Raw genomic sequence first — 24,781 nt, 5'->3', positions numbered from 1 at the left:
GGCTAGATTTTTCCCTGCACTCGTCATTTACATTAACTCTCTCTCCAGCATCCGCCCTCTGCCAGACCTGCTGGGCTGCAACATTTGCATGACGCTGTGACTCCAGCCTTGCGGGTCAGATGTTGCAAGAGGAAGGAGGGAAGGAAGGAGGAGAAGGGGAAAAAAGAAGCAGCAGCAGCCCCAGTACATTCATAAGAAATGCCTTCATTTCTTCTAAACAGGTCCCTCTTCTTATTTTTCCCACCTTTCTACTTCCTCTGTAGCTGTATCTCAGTTGTTTGACATCTTTCCGGAAGAAAATGTCTTGAGCTGCAATAAGCCAGGAGCCTGACGATCCTCCCCTCCCCTCCCCGTCCTATTCCCACCCCTTTCTCCCCCCTAATCAATAAGACAGATCTCCAAATGCAGTTGTGGAAACAGACTGTGCACAGACGTTCATCCTCGGTCTTCTGCCTCAGGAAGAGCAGACAAGCTCGGCTCTCACACACACGTGATGTAAGGAGAAATAATGCCAGCAATTCTTTAACAGACTTAGAATTTATTCTACGCCTTCATTCTCCCCCCCACCCCCACCCCACCCGCCGCCTTTCCCCTGTGCTGAATTCATGAGTGGAAACGATTCTTCCAGTGTGCACATCACCTCTCTCCCAAGCTACAAGGTTGCAACGTTTCATCTCGGTATTTTAAACAAACTAATGCAAATTAATAATTTTCATCCTAATGAGAATCTCTGCATTAAAAAAATAGAAAAAACGAGTCAGGCTGTCACCTAATAGGAATGGTGATTTATTCCCCCGCCCCTCCAAATTACTGCCTGATTCCGAGTCACTAATATGATGATAAAGCAGAAAGCTTCTGGGTTTAAAATCTGTAATAGGAAGGGGCAGTTCTAGACTTCAAAAAATAAAGTGACTGAGTGTCTGCCTCTGTGTGTGTATGTGTGAGAGAGGGAGGGAGCGAGGGAGAAAGAGAACAAAAGAATAACAGCTATACTGTATTGCACAAAAGCACTACAATGGTGCAGGCTTTTTTTATTCGAGCATTATTTATCATTGTATATCTATCAACATACATATGGAGCTATTTGACCACAGATATTCTGTAAATCTCAGCAAAAGGTTTACTAGCTGAGATGCAGAAAATGTGTGCCATGCTAGTTTCATAAGGCAGTTATTTAATGTGCTTTGACTTGCTCTGTCTTAACACTTGGTAAATTTTAAATATGTGTTGTGCACTTAGTTCTGTGAAAAAGGAACCCTATGTCAATATGATTTAAAGTACAGAATTCATGTAAGAAACAGAGTACAGTACTCTGTCCCCAAGAGGAAAATGTCTCTCAGCTTTCAGCAAACAGGCAGATCCCAGCATGCAGTGCCAACTAAAGTAGGGACTGGGCAAGCTAAGTGGACAGGCAGCATGAAGGGCCTCAATCTGCACAACATTCATATTAAAATACGGAAAACTACAAGAGAGAAAAGGAAGTGTTAGTATATGACCCCTAAAGAAGATTGTGCATCAATTAATACCATCAACACTTTTAACCCCCACCCCAAGAAAGATAGTTAAGAAGCAGTTCCCCAGAGTGGCTGGGAAACCCCAGCCAGATGGGTGGGGTAAAACAACAACAACAACAACAGACAAAAAGGCAGGCAAGACCACAAAAATTTGCAAGGCATGAAACCACACCAGACATAGCCCAACAAATGAAGGATTGAAATCAGATTTGGAAAACTGATAAAAATGACAGGATTATGGCATTCAATTAACTGGTTTACTTTTTTATTTTTAAAAAACCGACAACACCTACAGTGTGACTATGTACTGCTATCAACTGTCTGCAACCTATACTGACTTCCTAGAGCTGCGCATATATTAGATTGGCCATTGCAAACCTATAGATGTTTACTCAGAATTAAGCCTTAATGTGACAGTGGGGCTTATTCCTAGGCACATTGGTAGGAATAAACCTCACGGAACACAGTGAGACTTCCTTGGAGTAATATGCATCAAATTGAGCTTGTGGGTCTACTTTTGCTAGAATTCATTATTATTATTTTTTATTTTACTTTTATTACTACTTTCTTTTTTGGTTGCTCCTTCCAGCATCTTTGGTCTGCCCCTTTTCTTACCCTAGTAAACTGCTGTATTGCTGTCAAGGGGCGGGGCAGGTTACTATGTTTACAAGTGAGTGGTGCGTCCTGCAAACTACAAGATATCTCAACTCATCAGCGGTTAAAAATATTCATCTACAGAGTATTTAGAAGCGCTTGAATAAAAAGCATGAAGCAAACAAGGAAGAAAATGGCTAAACATTTTGTAATTTTATACCCGGGCTGTGACTTGGGAGAATATCCAGGTTCAAGTGCTCAGGACTTCATCTGGGGGCACCTTTAGAGCCAGTGGGGAATGCAGACTAGATTAAATCAATAGCTGAGATGTCGTAATCAATCAGCTCAATTACAGCTGTCACAGACCCAGGTTTAAGGTTTTCCCCGATTCCAGTTTTCTAATAATTAACCCTTGGTCATCCCTAAGTGCTCAGTCACCTTACTTTATAAAGGGGAGCACGAGCAGGCTTTTTTCTTTTTTAAGTTTTGTTAATGCTGCCATGAAAGTGTGGTGAACTAGTAATGTTGAGTTAACACACCTTCTTTCCCATATGTCTCTTCATTTATATAGATATGAGTGTGATTATGCCTGTGGAAAAGCCAGGGTGGATCAAAGAATGTTGCTAACATTAAACAGCAATTTCTTTGAAGATTACAAATGTGAAGGGACTTGCAGAATTAGACTGGAGCCAGTCACTGCTCTCCATTGAACATGTATAAAATAATATTTCCCTCTAACTTTCATCCACTTTGTGCAGGGACACAAGGACATCCACATGTTCTACTGTTTGACTGAGCAACTTATTTGAAAAATATATTTCCAACCATTGACCATTTGGGGATCTGTTCAGTTCATAAGTCACAGCATCTCTGCTTAAAGACTTTAGTAAATAACAGCAGCATTTGTTTTTCACTGAATATTCCTTTCAGAAGAAAATAAATAAATAAACAAACCCTACAGATCCCTTTGTACATACATGGCAAGTATATTTTATGTTATGAATCCCTAGGGGGAAAGATGAACCTTTAGATATTACAGAAGATTCAGCACTTGATGGCCATATTTCATGATCACATTGAATGTTGTGGGAAGTAATTGTGGGTATTATTATTGGACAGAACCAAAAATAAATTCCTCACATGCATTTCTACCTTTGCTATATAAATGCTGTCATAGTCTTAGTGAGGAAAACGAATCTCAGATGGGATCGTGGTGCATATGCAGTACATTGAACAAATTATTTCTATTAACTCAACTTCCTCCATCATTATGTCTTGTCCTTCACAAGCCTCTTAATTAAACTCCCCTTATACATCCACAAAGCAATGGAATTTATTTTAAGACCATACCTGCACTAGGATGCTGGTACAATGGGTTGGATCCAGACTATATAAGACAATGGGTTAGCTCCAGACTAAGACATGTTTAGTGTGGACACGCTGGAATCAATAGTCAGCCATGACTGACCATATCTAAGCCTGGATTCGGGCCTTTCACATCTAAGCATTGGGCCTAAGGGGTAGCAATGGCCAGTGGACACTGAAATGAATAGAAAAATAGCACTGGAAGCCTTCCATTGTATGGTTGTCTCATTGGGTTTCAATGAACTTACCTTCCCCTTGATTGTGGCTAATATCATGAAGGGCTAAGGCCCAGGAAAGTATGGATAGGATTGCAGCCTAATTGAAATAAATTGCACCAAAGTGATAGGATTTAAAGATACACACACACTCTCTCTCTGTCTCTCTGTGTGTATCTATACATACATACATACATACATACATACATACATATTCTTAGACATGGTGTTCTTGAGCTGTGGCTTATATACAGACAATACTGCCTGAAATAAGCTGCAAACCTATGTACAGTTATTGGGATTAAATACATGATTTCAATGGCACTTATTTACAAATAAACATGGTTAGGAACATGGCTGGAAAACTGTTTTATTGCTTTATTGACAGCAAATAGGATTACATAAGTGCAAATGTCTGTGGTAATTATTCTATGCCGGGTGTGTGTGTGTGTAGAGTTCATGTAAGGTAATAAGAAAACTGTGTGTTTAGAAAATATTCATTTACCAAGTAGCACATTCAGTTTCTCAGTTACAAATTAGTCTAGATTGACAACATGACTGCTAGCATATGACCACTAGCAAATGAGTTCAATTTCATATCCTTGCTCGCAAGAGATCTACTGAGAGTGGTAGGAGACAGAGAATGAATCTATGGTCCTGTCCTTTAGAGTTTAGGGGTGTGTGTGTGTGTGGGGGGGAAATAGCATTTCAATGAGATGAGTATGAATTTCATAAAGATGATGAAAAACTTAACAGGCACACCATTCAGCTTGTCGAACAGCATGACATATGCAAGCCTCAAAATTGTTCTCATCATCCACAAGGGGACAGCACTGGCTGCCAGACTAGAAACACACAGTTTCCACATGAAGAGGCAAAATGAGAGCAGCCATTGCTGCAGCTACCAAAACAGAGGTGATATTCCATCTCTTCTTTGAAATGGGGGGTCTAGAAAGAAGGAGTGACAAAGACCTCGAGATAGAAGGCTGTCAGGTGCCAGAATACATGAAATGGTGGGATAGGCTTTAAATTTGAAGGTTATGTGCAATTATCTTTTTTCTTTCTTTCCCGGTTTTGAAGAAATAAATACCATAGCAAAGATAGTAAAGTATGAGAAAGATGCATTATCTTGGAGCTGAAGATGGGGGGGGGGGTAGAAAGGAAATTATAAATGTGAGATCTTTGGCTTTTGAGAATATGTATGCTTTGAAAGACTTTTATAGTAGAAATTATGCAGGGCCAGTACAAATAAACTGATGGCAAGAGACACTGAGTACATATAGTATTTTACTTTTGTAGTCTGCTTTTAAGAAGCTATGTAGAAAAAAATATTAATTTAAAAAGATGACTAAGTATCTTACCTTTATGAGGATCAAATAGAGATTTATAATTTAGAAAGAGTGAGTCATTGAATGTGTATGCATGCTAATTCGTTGCCTGACTGTTCTTAAAATGCATCATTATTCTGCGGAACAAGGTAATACATGCTTTGAAAGAATCATGGCTTGAGATGACTGAGGGGGGAAATTTGTTCAGTTTGCCCATGGTGACACTTTTGTCCTACTACTATTCTTCTCTTAGGTTCTCTGATTTTTCTATCTTTACCGTTGCAGGTTAAACATGCACACAACACACTCAAGTCATGTGAAATTGTGGAGATGAAACATAACAGAAAACAATTGTTCAAACAGGTTTATCAGTGATCTAACGACTCCTGTACATGTGTGGAAGAAAATTCTTCACACAAGAGGAAGCTATTTTACTTTACTTTTTACTTCTTTTTCCTTTTGTTTTCTTTCAATTAGCACAGCTCAAATAAATGTAGTCTAAATTACTTTAAACATCACTGTGTTAATTCTTGTTTAATACCAACATATTCAAATTAAAGGATCCATCATTATTTGTGACAATCTTAATCTCCCAACCAACCAAAAGACAACCTTGAATGCTTTTGTTAAACAACATTCTATTGAGGTGAAATGTGCTAGCTTTGAATGTTTTTATGTATTCTCTTTTCATTGTTCAATGCATGTATATATTCTTCTTTGATTATTTTAAATCTCATCTGAAAAAATGGCATGGTATAGAAACATGATACAATATATCAATAATAAAGAAATTGATTGTTTAATGAGGATGGAAAACATCAGTGTTTACTCTGTACTTGAAATGAATTATTGCTGATCACAATGCTATTGCATAAATTTCAGCATTAGAATATATTTATAAAATGCCTTATTATTCCTTTGTCTCTTCAAAAGCTCTAACTTTCATATACTAAAAATGTCTGCTACAGTATTTTCTGAGAATGTAGTACAGCAAGTTGTCAGGCAAAGACGGTTCCTTCTTTTACGTTTTGAACAAAGGTTTCTCTAACCTTTGTATATTTCTTATTTATTTGTTTCCACTTCCTTACAAAATTCAAAAGCATGAGGATGTATAGGGACTATTTTGTATTGCTGGTGCTGCAGTGAAGACAGGTATGCTCACAAGAAGCTTACAAAGGAAGGGTGAGAGATTATGGTGTTTCTGTATTCAGAAACATCTGCATGATCCGTCTCCAAAAGCAGCAAAATGCCATCTTATTTGTGAGGGTAGAAGCACAAATATTTTACAAACAATGCTCTGTAAGGGCGGAAATACTCAAGATTGTAATCACAATCTATGGCTTTGTTAGAAGGCTAGTTCCTTTACTAAGACCAAGGGAATGCTTTAAACAATCATACATAATGTTTTAGGTATTAAGTACATGCATAAAATTAATATTTCAAACCTTTCTACACAGTGAAGGTTAAAGCCCATCCTGCATTCTCATGGTTTACTCTCTTTTCCCTTTCAATCAATTCCATTGATTTTAAGGGTCAGAGGCTATACCTTCATTGATCAAAGAAACAGCCTGACACAGCGAAAGAGTCTGCCAATTCCAGACAGATCAATCACACCTTTGTCTGCTTTTGATACATTATGGTTATTTATTCTGCATCTCCATGGTTTTCTGTCACACGGTTCTTAATGCAATAATGCTACTGAGGAAAATAAAAGGGGAAATATTCCATTAACAATATTGTAAGCGCTTCTCTGGTCTTTCTTAGGGTGGTTTACAATGGAACTTGGCCAGCACGCTGGATTTCATTTTTGACTTGGAACAGAGCTCTTGTGCTGGTATTTAACTCTCCTTAACATCAGCATTTTGCAGGAGTCAGTGAAGGATAAAAGATAGCCTTTGGAAAAGAGCTGTGTAAAATGTATTTTGAAAAGTAATTAGGTTCGATAGAATAACAGTTGCAACATACAATTACCATCATTGTTTTCAATATTTATTTGGGCACTTATTTTTGAAATATGCCTTACTGGTTAAAATGTAAATCCAATCAACCCCCAGCCACTGACAGTTTTATCGCTGTGAAATGAAACTAATTGTCTCCATGTAATAATTGTTATAAAACAGCACCAAACAGATTATTAGAGGAAACAAAATCTGCTGTATTCCACATCTGTTGCAGTAAGAACTACAAGGCTTCAAATTATGCACACCCTTTTCAGTGCATTTTCCCCACACTCATAATTAAGTTAAATGCATATTTATAGCATTATGAAATGTTTTAATTTGTGAGACAGTACACGTTTAAAGGTAACTGTTTTGGAGCTAGGAAGGGTGTTCCAGGAGGGTAAATAAAGTGGTACCTTGGGTTAAGTACCGGAGATCCGTTCTTAACCTGAAACTGTTCTTAACCTGAGGCACCACTTTAGCTAATGCCGCCTCCTGCTGCCACCGGAGCACGATTTCTGTTCTTATCCTGAAGCAAAGTTTTTAACCTGAGGCACTATTTCTGGGTTAGCGGAGTCTGTAACCTGAAGCGTATGTAACCTGAAGTGTGTGTAACCCGAGGTAGCACTGTATACTGCTTTCTCAATATGCTGCTTGGGTAATTAGTTTTCAAAAGAATATAAGCAGTTAGTATATATAATAATGAATGAGATTCTAGTTCAGTAAATGGCATGATGACCCCAAGTTAATCAGAGCCAAGATTTCATAGCCAAATTACAAAGCCGCACCCTATAAAGTTGCCACTGACTTCAGCCTTCCATCGTAGTTTTCTTTTGGGATGGTGCTTTTACATAGACACACATAACTTGTAATATAAAAACATGATGCTCAACATTATTTCCTGGCACAAGGTGCACATTACACTGGAATGTATCATGTCTACAGCTGCCACAATACTTGTATATAAAAAAGAACAAATGGAACACAGATCTTGAACATAAAGCCATTAGAAGGGTATCAGTTTGACATAGCTTCTGCCTATAACTCTAGGTATGTCAAAGATGCATTTGGCACACTTAAGAGTTAAACTGGCAGAAATGGTCTCCCACTGATAAACTACAAAGTCCAAAAAGACAGAAAGTCGGCTGACACTCTCAAAGGCAGAAGACCTTTTAAACATTTGCAGGCTGACAACAGTATTCTAAAGCATGCAGAAGAAATAAAACTGAATGTACAACATTTTAGGGAAGTTTTGAATAAGCCTATTTGTCCTGCTTACTTTGCAACGGCTGTGTATAAAACAGCACTATAAACACTTTCATTCCCTACACAAGGGCTAAACAAAGAGTCTTCTTTTAGCCATTTAATCTGGTAATTTATTTTTTCAACCATCACATAAATCGAAACACAGCTGTAACCAATGACTTGCAGATTCACTTCCCCGCCAGCTGGATTTTGTTCTGCTGAAGCAGCAAGATTTTTACATTGTTCACTTCTGTGCATCTGGAGAAATCACTAAGGATCAAAGGTGACTAGAAAAGCTCTTTAAATAAACTCAACCAACAGTGAAGATCAGCTTCAATGCCTGCAGAATCTACATATAATGGCACGAATCATCCCTTGTTTTGTCAAAATCAGAATCTCTCCCTCTGGAAACTGAAATAATCTGAAATATATAGTTATACTTTTAAGAGGGTGAAAATGCAGCTGTCACTTCTAGTTCAAGCTGCTGTTTCCTGAGAGTTTTAGTTTCCTCCACATTCAAGTTTTGCAAATTACATACCCACAGTTGAGTATTTTCTAAAATATTTTTATCTCGGTAGAAAATCCTTAAAATGAATTCTGGCTACCAATATCAGCATTTCTGGGTTAGAGATAAATTTTATTTTCCCAACTCTTTCATACAGCGGCAGACTAGAGGCAGCCACTTTACTAGGGACTGGGACCCCCAAGCCAAGCCATTTTAATGAAGGAGTTCAAAGAGGCAGACACTTGTGTGGTGCAGTTTTTTCATGTGATTTAACTATTTGGTGGTGAACTGTGTGAAAGAGGGAGGCACCAATCCATTAATTGCCACAAATGAGGGGCAGCACAGGGTCAGAGAAGAGGAGAAAATAATTTGGGTATAAACTGAGCTGAAGCCAAATTTGCAAAATACCACAATTTGGCTGTTTCATGTCCTAATTTGAACAAATTGTTTAACTGATCTTTTAGAGTCAACCTGAGAGACCATGGGGTAAAAATCCTTCAAATAAATAATCTGCTTTTTGAAATCAAAATTTGACTACTTGGGGGTGAGGCATTGAATGTAATAAAAAAACATTATGGGCAGCATTCAGCTAAGTTGTTGTGTGTCAGACATTTTCTATTCTCCTCTCCCCATGCCCCTACAATCTGCTCTGGAGGGGTGGGGAAACAATAATGTGTTTAGGGGGCACAGGGGCACACAGGAGATGGAGGAAAACAGAGGCAGAATGGCTATCTTAAATGTAACAATGTTGCAAGCTGCTTTATATGATTGGCTTGCCCTATGAAATCACTTTCCACATAGTTACCGTATTTTTCGCTCCATAAGATGCACCTGACCATAAGACCACCTAGTTTTTAGAGGAGGAAAACAAGAAACAAAATATTTTGAATGAAACAGTAGATGTATGATTTTTGTGGTTCATGCTGTGGCCACAGACATGTGATTTGACGGTGAGTTTGGAGTAGCCCAATGCAAAAATCCTGAGAATCCATGTGGATCCATGCTTTGTAACCAAAGTGGCCCCACACAATAGTGGGTGCGTGATTTTTTTGGTGCAGGCTGGTTAGAACGCACCATGTAACATAAAATGTGTTAAACCCAATACATAACAGAATGAAAACAACTTTTCTGCTTGTATATGTTGATAATGACGACCCGGCCTGGGCAGGCTGGGTCGTCCTCTTATATACCTGCTGGGATTGACAAGGCATCTGACCCTCACCTGAATCTCATAGCTCTCCTGTAGCTGCCTGTGATTAGTTATCATTAACTCTTGGGCAGGGGGAATTACCATCACACATCATGTGCATGGAAGTTGCTGAACCAATTAACCAGCTAGAAGGATTACTGTTAATAGCACCAGTTTTCCTGTCACCTGATACTGATGGATCGCTTTGATGAACTGCAAAAGCATTTTTAGTTTGCTTTCTGTTGCCACCCTGGAAGGTTTCTTTATTAGTGCCACTTTGTTTTCTACAATTCCTTGCAAATGAAGGCGTTAAATGTTTGGAAAAAGTCAGAAGCCCAAGGCAGTGACTGGACAACACAATAATGAACCAGAGCATGAACTGATCATTGACAGTTGAAAGTGCATGTGCTTACTTGCCATTAGAACGTTAGTTTACCAACGCTTATACGATTGGTTAGAACACGCCTTGTAACATAAAATGTGTTAAACCCAATACATAACACTCCTCCCCCCAACTTCCTAACAAAAGGAACAAACATAGTCATCAAGGTGTGCCGGCTTTTTCCACTCCCACTGGGACCGTCATGGTTCCTGTGCCCGAGTGGGTGACCCAGGAGGTTCCTCCAGTACCCGCGGTCTGAGTGGGGCAGTCAGCGAGGCCGGCTTTGAAGGGGTCACTGGCGATGGAGCCACTGACGATTCCGGCCTGAAGTTGCCCTGCTGGGATAACTCAGTCACCAGCAACCCATCTGGTTCCCACCCTGGCCTGGGCACAGAATCTCCTAAAGTACCCATTTCTCTGTCCTCTGGTTCTGCTTGAAGTTCTGTGTTCGGAAGTGCCCTGGCTCTGATCTGGTTGAGGGGTCTCTTCCAAACCAGTCCCCCCACCAACCCTACCTCGTAGGAAACCGGACCTGTACAGCAGGCAATGGTACCAGGGAACCAACCCTGTCCAGGCCCATAGTTTCGGATGTAAACAGTGTTCCCCGAGGAGAACCCTCTTGGAGCCCCCCGTACCACAGTTGATGGCTGTTGCTCAAGAGCCTGGTCGGGGTGCATACGATCAAGGAGGGTAGTGAGCCTCCTTCCCATAAGCAACTCCGCCGGGCTCTGGCCGGTCACTGTGCTTGGGGTGATGTGTTGGGCCAATAAGAACTCCACTAACTGGAGAGTCCAGTCTCCATGCACTATGCACCTAAGCGCATCTTTGATAGTATGGACCATGCATTCAGCTTGGCCGTTAGTGGCCAGGTGAAAAGGAGCAGAACGAATGTGGTGGATTCCATTCTTGGTTACAAATTCTTTGAATTCCACCAAAGTAAAAGCGGTCCCATTATCACTCACCAGTGTGTCTGGCAAGCCGTGTGTCGCAAATAGCTTCCTGAGTGCGTTTATAGTCACTCTAGTAGACACGGTTGAGGTCGGCACCACCTTGAGCCACTTGGACTGAGAATCGACCACTATTAGGAAGTGTTGGCCCTGAAAAGGCCCCGTGAAATCCACATGCACCCGGGACAATGGGGACTGTGTGGACTCCCAGGACTGTACTGGTGCCTTGGGTGGATCCAGCCGGGAGACCTGGCAGGGCTCGCAATGTTTCACCCAGCCCTCTATCTCCACATCTATGATTGGCCACCACACATAGCTACGGGCCAATGCCTTCATCCAGTCTATCCCCGGGTGAGACACATGCAGCCCTTCTAAGACTTTTATCCTTAATGGGGGGGGGATTATGACATGGCTACTGCATAACATGCACCCTCGGGGAGTAGACAACTCGTATTTGCGGGCTGTGTAGCATGAAAATTCTGGACCTGGCTTCCCAGTCCAAGACATGGGACAACAGCCTAACCTTCGTGGTTGTGGCGGCAATGTCCTTCACATGCAAGGGCTGGTCCGGTAAGTCTTCCAGCCGCAGGATCTGGTGGGAAGGAGCAGGGTCAGGGCCGCTCTCCGACAACAGCAAGCGGCTGGTGCATCTGTGTGACCCATGGCTTTCCCGGGTCGGTGCTGTAGAGAGTATTGGTAACTGGCCAGGAAAATGGACCAGCACAATACTTGTGGCGAAAGCACCTGGGGTGTCTGGCGATCTTGTGCAAACAGTCCCAGGAGTGGCTTGTGGTCAGTAACGAAAGTGAAAGGCCAACCATAAAGGAAGTCATGAAACTTTTTGACTTCCTTAACTATTGCCAAACCCTGTTGATCTGGGAGTAGTTGTGCTCCACCGATGTGAGAGTTTGGGAAAAGTAAGCCACTGGGACTTCCCTCCCGTCTGGAAGCTGGTGGCCCAGTACTGTGCCCACTCCATAAGGGGAAGTGTCGCAAGCCAGCACCACAGGGAGCTTTTCATCGAAGTGTACCAACACTGAATTGGACACAAGCAAGTCTTTGACCCCTCGGAACACCGTGGCCTGTCGAGGGCCCCAGACCCACAGTGCTTTTTTTTGTGTCCAGAAGCCTGTGCAAAGGCTCAGCTACAGCTGCCTTGTGTGGCAGGAATGCGTAGTAAAAATTAAGAAGTCCCAAGAAGACTTGTAACTCTGCCTTGCTCTTTGGGTCTGGGGCATCGCAAATGGCACACACTTTGTCATCTGCTGGATGGAGGACATCCATGAACCTCAAGAAATCCACACTGCTCACTCCCAACAGGCACTTTTTCTGTTTTACCTTAAGTCCTGCCCTCTGGAAGTGTTGGAGCACTATCCATAGTCTGGTGGAAAAGTCCTCTCTTGATGTGGCGATCAGCACATTGTCAAAAAACGGCGTGACTCCAGGGATGCCTTTAAGGAGATGGTCCATTAGGCTCTGAAATAACCCTGGGGCCACGCTAACTCCAAACTGTAGGCGTTTGACCATCAAAGCACCCCCATGAGTCACGATTGTCTGGGCATCTGCGGTGGCCTCGTCAACGGTTAGCTGCTGATAAGCTTATGCTAAATCCAGCTTCCCGAAGATCTTGGCTCCAGCCAGGGTTGCTAACATGTGGCTCACCACTGGAACCAGGTATGTGTGGTCCTGTAAGGCCCGGTTCAGGGTGCATTTGTAATCGCCACAGATACAGACTGAGCTGTCCGGCTTAACTGGTGTGATGATTGGGGTTTCCCAGGTTCCCAAAGCTACCAGCTCTAAGACCCTTTGGGCGACTAAGCAATCAAGCTCCTCATCGATCTTGGGTTTAAGTGCAAACTGAACTCTACGGGTCTTGACCTGAATGGGTTGTACCATGGAGTTAACCCATAGGGAAATCGGGGGTCCGTTGTACAGGCCCAAGACTGATGGAAACTCCTGGCAGATTGATTCAAAATCTGCCCCTGGGGAAATCTGATTAAGCCCTGAAATACCTAAACCTAACGGCCCGAACCATACTAGGCCTAGAAGGCTAGTGAATGGGCCTTCAGTTATGATGAGGTTCAAATTCTTGGTGTACTTTTAAAACTGGACCTTGAAGGTGCCCATCCCCTTTAGCTGGATTCTTTTTCTCTGCAGCACTATGGGGGCCCAGCGGAGAGGAGGACCGCCATTAGGGCAAAGCTCTTTCATAGTCTTAGCAGATATTATGGAGTAGGAAGAGCCGGTATCCAACTCCATAGTGCATGGGGTTCCCTCTATCTTGAGTTGTACCCTAAGCTTATTGGACCCCGGGGATGGAAGTTGAAGTAGCCTGGCTGGAGAGGTCCTCTATGTAGGCCCCGTGGACATGTTGCTTGGGTCATGCTCCGCAGGTCTTGGAGCAGCAGACTCGACCAACGTGCCCAGTCTTCCCACAGTGGCAACATGTGGTGTCCCAAAACCTGCATGTTCTGCAAGTAGAGCATGAGACTCTTAATCTCAGGGTCATGGGTTTGAGCCCCATGCTGGGTAAAGATCGCTGCATTGCAGAGGGTAGACTAGATAACCCCTGCGGCCCCAACCCAACTCTACAATTCTTTGATTCTATCTTAAATTTCACATGATAAATTTATTACAATGCACCATATTTTTTTTACAAAGGAAACCACAAAAAGAAATTAGCAGCTTCTTTGGGATGTAAATAAAAACAAATGGTGAAGGCACACAACCTGTAGTTTAATCCCCCCACCCCACCCCAAATAATGGAATGCTTGATTCTCTCCAAGTGGTTTCATGCATACAGTGGTACCTCGAGTTACAAACGCCTCAGGTTACAAACTCCACTAACCTGGAAGAGTTACCTCAAGTTGAGATCTTTGCCCCAGGATGAGAACGGAAATAGTGTGCCAGCAGCGCAGCGGCAACAAGAGGCCCCATTAGCGAAAGCACGCCTCTAGTTAAGAACAGTTTCAGGTTAAGAACGGACCTCCGGAACGAATTAACTTCCTAACTAGAGGTACCACTGTATATTGGACTCACTCTAAAAATATAAATGACTAAAATTGGCCAGACAAAACAAACAGCCTGAGGCCCATGCTACAATGTAGTTAAATTGATATACCTGGGTGTGTGTTCGGGCATGTTTACGTGCAGCCACATAAATCTAATTAGCTCTACTGATTTCAGCAGAATTAATGCAACTTAAACCTGATAATAGTAAGTGAACTGCTAAATTCTTAAGATATGAATGAGGAAAATACAGCTTTTAAATGCAATAGAAAATATTTTATGAATAAATGTATAAATGCAATTTATAATGTTTTGTGTTTACACACACACACACACACATATAGCATTCTCGTATATTTGTTTTAGGAAATGACATATACAATGAATTAAATTAAAAAAATTCCTTCCTGTAGCACCTTAAAGACCAACTAAGTTAGTTCTTGGTATAAGCTTTCGTGTGCATGCACACTTCTTCAGATACACTGAAACAGAAGTTGCCAGATCCTTCTACATATAGAGAAGGTGGGGAGGGGTATTACTCAGAAGGGTGGTGGGAATCGGAGATTGGCAGATAGCTGAGATGAGCCTGATGAGCCTGTTGACGACTCTTAACGACTGTAGTAGGTCTTACAGGAAAAGGCAAGGGGTGAGAAGGTGAGAAGTGGTCTGAACAGAGACATTGGATTCTTATCTCATTATACATGACTAAGCCACTTCTCACCTTCTATATATAGAGAAGGTGGGGAGGGGTATTACTCAGAAGGGTGGTGGGAATCGGAGTCGTCAACAGGCTCATCAGGCTCATCTCAGCTATCTGCCAATCTCCGATTCCCACCACCCTTCTGAGTAATACCCCTCCCCACCTTCTCTATATATAGAAGGATCTGGCAACTTCTGTTTCAGTGTATCTGAAGAAGTGTGCATGCACACGAAAGCTTATACCAAGAACTAACTTAGTTGGTCTTTAAGGTGCTACAGGAAGGAAAAATTTTTTTATTTTGACTATGGCAGACCAACACGGCTACCCATCTGTAAATGAATTAAATTGTGTGTGTGAAATAGAAGAATATGAAGATTTGTTCTAACAATAGGCATTATGCAACAGAGGAATAGTGTTCCTAAACAATTCTTCTGAGTATTTTTATTCAGGATATGGCTGTATACATTGTTGGAGTTTTTATCCGAATACTAGTTACAGTATATTTAAAATTGACATACAAAGTTAAATTCGAAGGAAGCAAAATAGGGTAGCTGTGTACCCAATTTTACAGGGGACACTCCTCTGTCTAAAGCAGGGTGGCAAAACTGTGGCCACCCAGATGTTGTTGGACTCCAGTTTCCATCAACATTAAGGCTGACCAATCCAGGGCCTGCATGGTCCCTGATAATCAAACTACTGCCAATATAACACATTGTTTGTGTGATTTGCACTGGCTGCCAGTTTGCTACCAGGACAAGTTCAGTTAGGCCCTACACATCTCATGATCAGGTTACTTGAGAGACTGCCTTATCTCTTATACAACCAGCAGATCGCCGCAATTCCCAAAGATCTCAGAAGCCCACTCTGCAGTCCCTCAGAACAGAGCTTTTAGTGTGGCTGCCACTATTCTGTGGAATAGCGATCCTGTTGAAATACAACAGGTGCCCACTATCTGCAATTTCCAGAAGCGATAAAAGACATTTTTGTTTCTGCAGACTTTCCCAGCTGGATAAATGTGTCTCTACAATGAGTGTCCACTTAGTAGGATGTTAGACTTGTTTAATTTTTTTTTTTTGAGTTTTTAACTGTTTTTAACTATCTTATGTGTAAATCATCTAGAGATGGCAGTTTAAAAGGCAATTAATAAATTACTTAGTAATAATAATAAAAAGGGGTGATGCCTCCACCTCATCACCCAGTCAATACCCACCAGCTAACTCTAAGTAAGCAAGATGGGCAAGGGCCAAGGAGGCAGGTGGTTAGACACACTTCTCATAGCATAGCAGCTTGTCCACAACCTCAGGCTGCAATAATTGAAACTGATCCAGTGATAGAACAGACAGTGCTCTGTCAGATAGCTATTTGCAGAAACAAGAGTGGTTGAAAAGTCATTTTTCTTCACCACCGTCATTGACAAGTTGTAGGCAAAGTAATGCACCCTCACCTGCGTTGGATCATGTTCAGTACCACGATTTACACTACCTGTGCTCTAGCCATTGACCCCATTTGAAAACATACAGTACCAAGGTGAGCTTTGTCTTCCACAGCAGTGGCGAGGGCACTCAGGAGTGATCATATCAATGACTCTATGCACCTCACAATTCCACAGTGTGATGAAAGCCTTGACAGCTCCAGTCTTATCAGTCAGAAAAGCCCTTAGCATTCAGTTATCCATCAGATTACAAAAGTCGCTGTGGGTGGACCATCTACATGGATCCTCCACCGCTGCCGAGTGGAGTACCATATTCAGCCCAAACCTCACCAGGAAACGATTCACAAACTAAATATAATGAGCAGTCATATTAGAGCGCTGTGTAGAGTGATAGCTATAGTCTTATATATGCTAATCTTTTACACTCATTCACTCTTGTCTAGTGTTCTTAACTCTTCTTTTAGACTCTCTTAGCTTCTTTTGGATTCTTACAGACTTTTATATATACTTTATGTTTTAACTCCTTTTAGTTTTTTAAAAAAGTTTTTAGATTTTAAATTATTGTACCCCTCCCCAGCGGCGGAGCAAGTCGATTGGGTGCCTGGGGCGGGTGTGTGCCCTGTACCCAGGGGCGGAGCCAGCTGCCCACAGGGGAGGGGTGAGCGAGGGTGGGACGCTCCATTAGGCCTCTGAGGAGTCTGCCTGTCTCTTCCCACTCAGCTGTCCTACAGCTGATTGGGAGACAGTGGGTGGACAGTTTGGGGCAGCATGTAGCCTGCGGGCGCTCAAGCCACCACGTCACTCCCAGGAGAGATGTGTGGCTCGGGCGCACTGCAGGCCCCGTGGCGAGTGCCGCCCAGCATTTTGTCACTCCCTCAGTGGTGGCACTCAGGGTGACCCGCCCCCACTGCCCCCTTCCTCCGCCCCTGCCCCTCCCTTCTTATGCTGGTCTACAACCGTAATATTTGTTGTTGTTGACCCACTCATGACAACAGGCTCACAGTGGAGAGTATTACCAATCCAAACTAAGGCAAAGACCAGATCGAGCTTATTGATCTGTTGGATCGATAAACTTAAGACAGACCCATGGGGATCATGAAGTCCCAAGCCAGCCTTTTTGAAGTAGTCCCAGAATGGGTACTGAAGTCCACCAACACCACTAGCACCACAACCTAGACTACCCTCACCTGCTCATTTAGGAAGACTGTAGTGCAGCCTGGTGGATATAGTATACTAACAACATCCCTATTCTGTCTAAGTGCTGCACCACACTCTTCCCCCCACATCCCTTAGTGCTGATTGTGAATGACACATGTTTAATTCTAGGCAGATCTGGCATTTAGCAACAGCCTCCAATCTTTTTTGGATTCCAGGGTGGTGTGCAACAAAGTTTTAATAGAAACTGACAATAAAAAACAGGTAAAAAATTTAAATACAGAACTAGCATTTGCAACAACCTAAAATGCTTCTCTGTGGTGGACCTTATATTCTGAACAGGTCACCACCATATTCTTTCTGGCTGAATACCACTCTTTTATTTTTACCCAAAAGACATGAGAGTGAGGGCAGAAAGAATCACCCTCACTCTGATTTAGCTTCAGACATAATCATGTATTCAAATCTCCTTGGCTCTCTGGTATTACATAGCAAAGGGGAGTTTCTGTCCCTTCATGAAAGCTTCAGCTCCCTTTTGAAGCCCATTATGTTCCATTCAGAGCATTCAGCTCTGCTTCAAGTTTCACACAATGGCCACTCTATGCTCACCATAAAGAAACTAAATGCATTAAACCTGGAATAAGGTTATACATTTTTTGTAGAATACATCCTGCTATCCAGCTTTACAGGATCCTGAGAACATATAAAACTGTACTTGGGAGAGCTGACCACAAGGCACAAGTGATAGTTACATCACACTTGGACTTCTGTAGCACACTCCGTATGAGGCTGCTTTCGAAAAGTGCTTACAAAGTTTAGCTGCTTCAGGAATCTGCAGCCAGATTATTGACCAGGAATACAGTGGTAGCTTGGGTTACATACGCTTCAGGTTACAGACTCCACTAACCCAGAAATAGTGCTTCAGGTTAAGAACTTTGCTTCAGGATAAGAACAGAAATCGGGCTCTGGCGGCGCGGCAGCAGCAGGAGGCCCCATTAGCTAAAGTGGTGCTTCAGGTTAAGAGCAGTTTCAGGTTAAGAACGGACCTCCGGAACGAATTAAGTACTTAACCACTGTATGTGATTCCTCTCTTACAAGAGCTTCAATGGCTACTAGCCTATTTCTGAGAACAGGTCAAAGTTTTCACTATGACCTGGGAGAAAGTATATATACATCCCTTATGTAAGTTTTCTCAAATACAGTTATCTCAGGTTCGAAGCTTACTCTGTAAAACACTTTTTCTAATGATATTGGCTTCCAAATGCATCACCCTGCCCCCCCCCACACCAAAAGAAACTTAGCTAAATAATATTTCTCTCCTCCAGGGCCTTAAGGTCACCTGTATTTTTAATGCCAAATCAAATCCCAAGAGTTTTTCTTCAAGAAGGACACATTTATTCATGAATTAGGTGAGAACAGTCTTTCAACATCAATTTTCCAATTCAAGCTTCTAGCTGTATACACTTATATTGGGAGGTTCCTTTGAAATGTCATCATGACTGCAGTTCAGTCCAGCATCACAATATTTTACTATCTATTACTATCTATTAGAACCTCTTTCACTTGTAGCTCTACATTTCTTTCACACAGAGATCACAGTGTTTTATAAATGTGTGCTCACTGACAGAACTATATGAAACCTGACAAACTTCTCTGACAATCAAGCTCAAACCACTTAGTCAATACTAAGTTCACAAGTTCACAAAGAATATTATACAAGAAAAACTTAGTCAGATGGACAGCATATAAAATCATCACCACCATCACCACCATCATGGGTTTCCATATTACAGAATGGACAATCTGAACACTTGATCTTTCCCCTCATTTATGTCCATCTGCATAGTATAGTTTCAGATGAACCCTAAATATTTGTATTCTTACTTCAAACCTTTTTTTACAAAATGGCAAAATATTCTGGGTTGCATAAAAGGAAAAGGTTGCCATGCTTTTGGGCCAGTGGGCAGAAAGGCAAGGATAAGACAGAAGTTAAGACTGTGTTTTGATACATGGAACCAAAACAGCTTCTCAAGTGACCTTCCAAGATCCCCAGCAAGTTTTAAGTGGTCCATGAATACAGTGCGGGAACTGCTGCAATAGAGAATTATACAAGAAAGCGAAAGTAAATCTGAAATAATATTGAAGTCATGCAATGAAGAAGCAAGAACTTTCAGAGAGCCCACATGTTACAGCACTGCATGAACACTGCCACAAGATTTAATGGAAGTATCTGTGGGGAATAATGCTACTGGCTGCTTTCCATCCACTCAAAGATATCTGGATCTAATTCATTGTTTTAGAAGGTTCAGAGGAAATACTAGGACAATTGCAGGAATTAGCAAGCATCACCTTTTATCCTAGTCACCATCGATTTATGGCCGTTCTAAGGTCCAAAAGTGCCACAATGCAAGATTTTTAACTTTAAAGCAATCACTGGGGGCTTTTCCTTGTTAATGGAACTTTTGTTTATGAAAAAAAACCTGAAATGATTTAGAATTAATTCTATGGAATATAAGCCATATACTGGTAATTTTTTGATTTTTGATTTCACTGAGTTAATAAACATAAATAAAACATACAAAATGCTAAGTTCTAGATTTACTGATGCAGGTAATTCAAGTAAAATACACAGGTAGAAGGGAAAAATTATGGTCAAGCCAATTCTGTAAGTAGAATTTATCAATCATGCAGCTGAAAATGGCACATTCCTCACCATAACATACAATCTCTAATGACAGTGTTTGAAAAATGAAATAGCTCTAAACAATGCATATTTCCTTCAGGATATCCATTGTCGTTAATGGTGGGAGCTTTCCCACAATGCTCTGAACTACATGCAGGCATCCTGCACAGTGCTTTGAATGAAGAACCAAGATCTCTGCTCAGGTCTGCTATCTCCTTGTTGATTACTCTCAAATCCAGTTATCTATATGTGAAGTCTCTCTTTCTAGTCAATCGTGTACAGCCAATCCTGGTACCTTGGGTTACATATGCTTCAGGTTACATACGCTTCAGGTTACAGACTCCGCTAACCCAGAAATAGTGCTTCAGGTTAAGAACTTTGCTTCAGGATGAGAACAGAAATCGTGCTCCGGTGCGGTGGCAGCAGGAGGCCCCATTAGCTAAAGTGGTGCTTCAGGTTAAGAACAGTTTCAGGTTAAGAACGGAACTCTAGAACGAATTAAGTTCTTAACCCGAGGTACCACTGTATCTCTGCCTGATTTCCTGACATTGCAGAAAATCTTGATGGAACATTCTGCCATCAGCTAAAGTTAAGCATTATGAAGACCAAAGCTCCTTATATTTGTACACAAACTCTCCCTCCCTCCCTTCATTCCTCCTTTCGCTGAAGGTCTTAGCCTAGTTTTTCTTTAGCAAGATGCCCCCCATGAACCACTCACATCCAAACAATGCATTTAAAGTACACTTCTTCTCCAGGGATACCAGGGAATTGTAGTTTACCCCATAGAGCTACAATCCCAGTACTGTACCATTAATAAACTAGTTCCCAGAATTTATTGGAGGGGGGGGGAGCCATGTGCTTCAGATGTGCAATGTGGATGTGTAAAACTGAAGGAAGTTTTTTTTTTTAAAAAAAAAAGGTAATAAAATGTACAATGTTGAAATTGGAGATAATTTTAAAAGTAATCGGGATCTGAAGTGCGGATTTGCTGTTAAAAATTCCACCAGGCTAGCACAAGCTGCTTGCATGAGCCCAAGAAGCCCTTTGAATCTTGGCTGTTGTCATCCCCCAAGGCCAAATATTAGAAATTTGTAGCCTTGGCATTAATTTGTTTACCTTTCTATTTGCTTCCCACATCATACTGGAGGACAAATACTGCAGTTTTTGCCTTTCTCACAAGGAAAACATCAAGCCTCTTTTCTGTCTTTGTGGAGTGGTCACCTCTAGTCTCTATTACAAACACCTTTCTTCATTGTATTCCTTACAATGGTTCTCTAAGGCATTCTACTTCAAACTCTTTGTTTTGGAAGTTCTTCACATCTCTGCTCCATCTGTACCACATATCCCCTTTCAGCCTTTCATACTTTCCCTATTCCACCCCAAAACGATTGCGTTTGGCCGGCTTTTTTGTGAACAGTTCCAGCCCCACCATATACGATTCTCTACTGCTGTCAAAAAGAGAACAGTGCAACTACAGGCTTTAAATAGTAGCAGCAGCAACAAAACAACATGTATATTTCGATCACTCTTTGGTGATCCTTTGGATGGCTGCCACGTCGTCTTGTAATTGGCACACAAGCCAAAGACAATCAAAAAGCTGACTGCAGTCAAATATGGCACTTAACCAAATCACTTTCTTGTATAATCAAAGGCAACTGCAAATTGATAATTTTGACCACCCAGGTTGAGCAGGACATAGGCTTTTCTATACTTTATAAGAAGGGCTACAGTCGTATTCCCCCCACCAGGCATTCTTTATTTTCTATATTATTCTATAAAATATTTGTTTCTTTTAAAAAAATTGTTGCCTCATTTTCTTCAGAAACATAATTTGTATTTTAGTTGTAGCTATGGTAACAGAAACAGTAGAAAATATAATAAAAGAAAACATATGCTTCCTCATAAATGAAAATTAAACAATTTGTTATAATATGTAGCTGAAATACAAAGCCGCTCACTACTATAAAACTCCCTGCTAAAAGGAGACTTCTTGGATATAAATATTAAGGAAAGACAGGACTTAATTAAGTTAACTGTATGGGAAAATATAGTATATAACCATTATATTTTTAGAAGGTGCAACTTATTTATATCATCCCCCCCCAAAAAAACCATAAATTTATAAATCATACTCTCTAACCAAAGGCACCTCAGGCAATACAGTGGTACCTCGGGTTACATACGCTTCAGGTTACAGACTCCGCTAACCCAGAAATAGTACCTCTGGTTAAGAACTTTGCTTCAGGATGAGAACAGAAATCGTGTGGCGGCGCAGTGGCAGCAGGAGGCTCCATTAGCTAAAGTGGTGCTTCAGGTTAAGAACAGTTTCGGGTTAAGAACGGACCTCTAGAATGAATTAAGTTCTTAACCTGAGGTACCACTGTATAAAGGTTTTGGCAACACTGTATAGTATTATCAATAGAGGATGGGTGGGGGAATAACCCTCTCAAATTTTTCTCTGCCACGATGAATGGCTCAAATTTGACAATAAGATGACCACTATCTTACATTGGGGGACGCGGGTGGCGCTGTGGGCTAAAGCTTCAGCGCCTAGGGCTTGCCGATCGAAAGGTCGGCGGTTCGAATCCCCGTGGCGGGGTGCGCTCCCGCTGCTCGGTCCCAGCGCCTGCCCACCTAGCAGTTCGAAAGCACCCCCGGGGGCAAGTAGATAAATAGGTACCGCTTACCAGCGGGAAGGTAAACGGCGTTCCGTGTGCGGCTCTGGCTCGCCAGAGCAGCGTTGTCACGCTGGCCACGTGACCCGGAAGTGTCTCCGGACAGCGCTGGCCCCCGGCCAATAAATGTGAGATGGGCGCACAAACCCCAGAGTCTGGCAAGACTGGCCCGTTTGGGCAGGGGTACCTTTACCTTTACCTTTATCTTACATTGATGGCCTGTTTCATCAATGCTTTGGTCCAAGTCCCAATAAGGTTTATAGGTGTGGGGACAGTGCCTGTGCCTGAGTAATTCTCATTGGTTCAACAGAGTCTCTATGCCCCCAGGTGCACATGCGGGCAATATAACAGGCCATGATGGATAATGGAAGGTTTGTGTGGCCCTCCCAAATCCCAACCCAGACCTTCTCTGTTTGGGGCAAACATGAGTAGCTTGCATTGCACAGAAAGGGAGAGTGGCCTGGACAGAGATATGGGAAGCATACACAAACCCCCTCTCCCATCATTGCCTGTCATTCCTAGCGCTGGGTAAGGAAGGAGAAACTGTGCTCTGTTGAGTGGGGATGCTTGAGGAATTTGATTTATGTGAACTCCAGTGGGAACTGACTTGAACTGCATCTCTTGGACTAATGTTTGGATCCGAACATAATTATCCATCAGATTTCACACTATTTTACAATACAGTTTTCAGGTCAACATTTAAGAATGAATATTTTAGGATAAATTACGTTTAGAAATACAGTGGTACCTCTGGTTATGTATTTAATTCGTTCCAGAGGTCCGTTCTTAACCTGAAACTGTTCTTAACCTGAAGCACCACTTTAGCTAATGCTGTGCTGCCACCGCGCTGCCGCCGCACAATTTCTGTTCTCATCCTGAAGCAAAGTTCTTAACCCGAGGTACTATTTCTGGGTTAATGGAGTCAGTAACCTGAAGCGTATTTAACCTGAAGCATATGTAACCCGAGGTACCACTGTATGTACATTGAGATAAAATGTCATTTAAGTATGTATATTGTGATAAAATATGCATGCTTTCAAAATACAATGAACTATGTGGAACTTACTACAGTTGTCACTCAGCTATAACATGACACCTGTTGACTGAACTTTATTTTTACATGAAGTTTTGTGCTCTTAAAAAAAAAAAAAAGCCAAAGCAGCTTATGATTGAACATATTCACTGTTCAGATATATTTCCTGTCAAACTATATAAAATAAATACTGGCATCCAAAACATCTTAAAATAATCCACTTGGCATTACAGTTCTGAGGCAGAATGAGGTGACAAAATATGGATACCACTTTGAATATCCCCACACACCCAAAACTCCCTGAAAACAGAAGAGTGGAGATAACGTGAGTAAGTTAGAGAGAAAGACTGAAGTCTGGCCCTTAGCCTATTCTGCTTGTTTTCTACTGCAGGGGCTTTATCACATAAGGGGAAATTGAAAAATGGCATCCCATCGCTGGTGGTTAATACTGGTACAGCCCACTCTACTGTTTCAGCATTCTAACACCCCGATACCTCTATGCCACTTACCTTTCCTTTTGCAGAATGTTCTTTGGTGTCATAAAACAAGACTTGCCTTGCCTTATACTGCAGCAGTTAGAGCCATTCCATAGATTCAGGCAGTCCTGGGATTGTTTGGCCACAGATAAAAGTATCATCAGATAATAACCTGCCCTTGAAAATACCTTAAACCAGAGATGGGGAATCTATGACCCCCTGGGTGTTATTGGATTTCAACTCTCATCAGCCCCAACCTGCATGATCAAGAGTAATGGATGATGGGAGTTGTAGTCCAGCAACATCTGGAGGACCACATATTCCTTAGGCCTGCCCTGCCTTAAACATAAAACTGAAACAGACAATATATCCCCTAGCTTTTAAAGAGGGTAAA

General features: G+C 41.8%; 1 protein-coding gene across 19 annotated transcripts in view; it reads right to left on the bottom strand.

Annotated features, from left to right (window-relative positions):
• The window catches only part of LOC309531355 (uncharacterized protein), a 313,524-nt gene that overhangs the window by 72,432 nt on the left and 216,311 nt on the right, over window positions 1–24,781 (bottom strand). For 2 of the 19 annotated variants that reach the window (XR_014219232.1, XR_014219236.1), the window contains exon 7: window positions 12,563–12,675. The exons of the other annotated variants lie outside the window; for them this stretch is intronic. The gene's annotated coding sequence lies outside the window, so the exon portion shown is untranslated. The remainder of the gene's footprint in view (window positions 1–12,562; window positions 12,676–24,781) is intronic. 19 annotated transcript variants of the gene reach the window in all.

Source organism: Podarcis vaucheri, assembly GCF_965113315.1.
Source record: "Podarcis vaucheri genome assembly, chromosome: 4".
In the NCBI taxonomy this organism is placed as follows: Eukaryota; Metazoa; Chordata; class Lepidosauria; order Squamata; family Lacertidae; genus Podarcis; species Podarcis vaucheri.
Note: the sequence above shows the minus strand (reverse complement) of the source record. Positions and strands in the feature narration are given on the sequence as shown.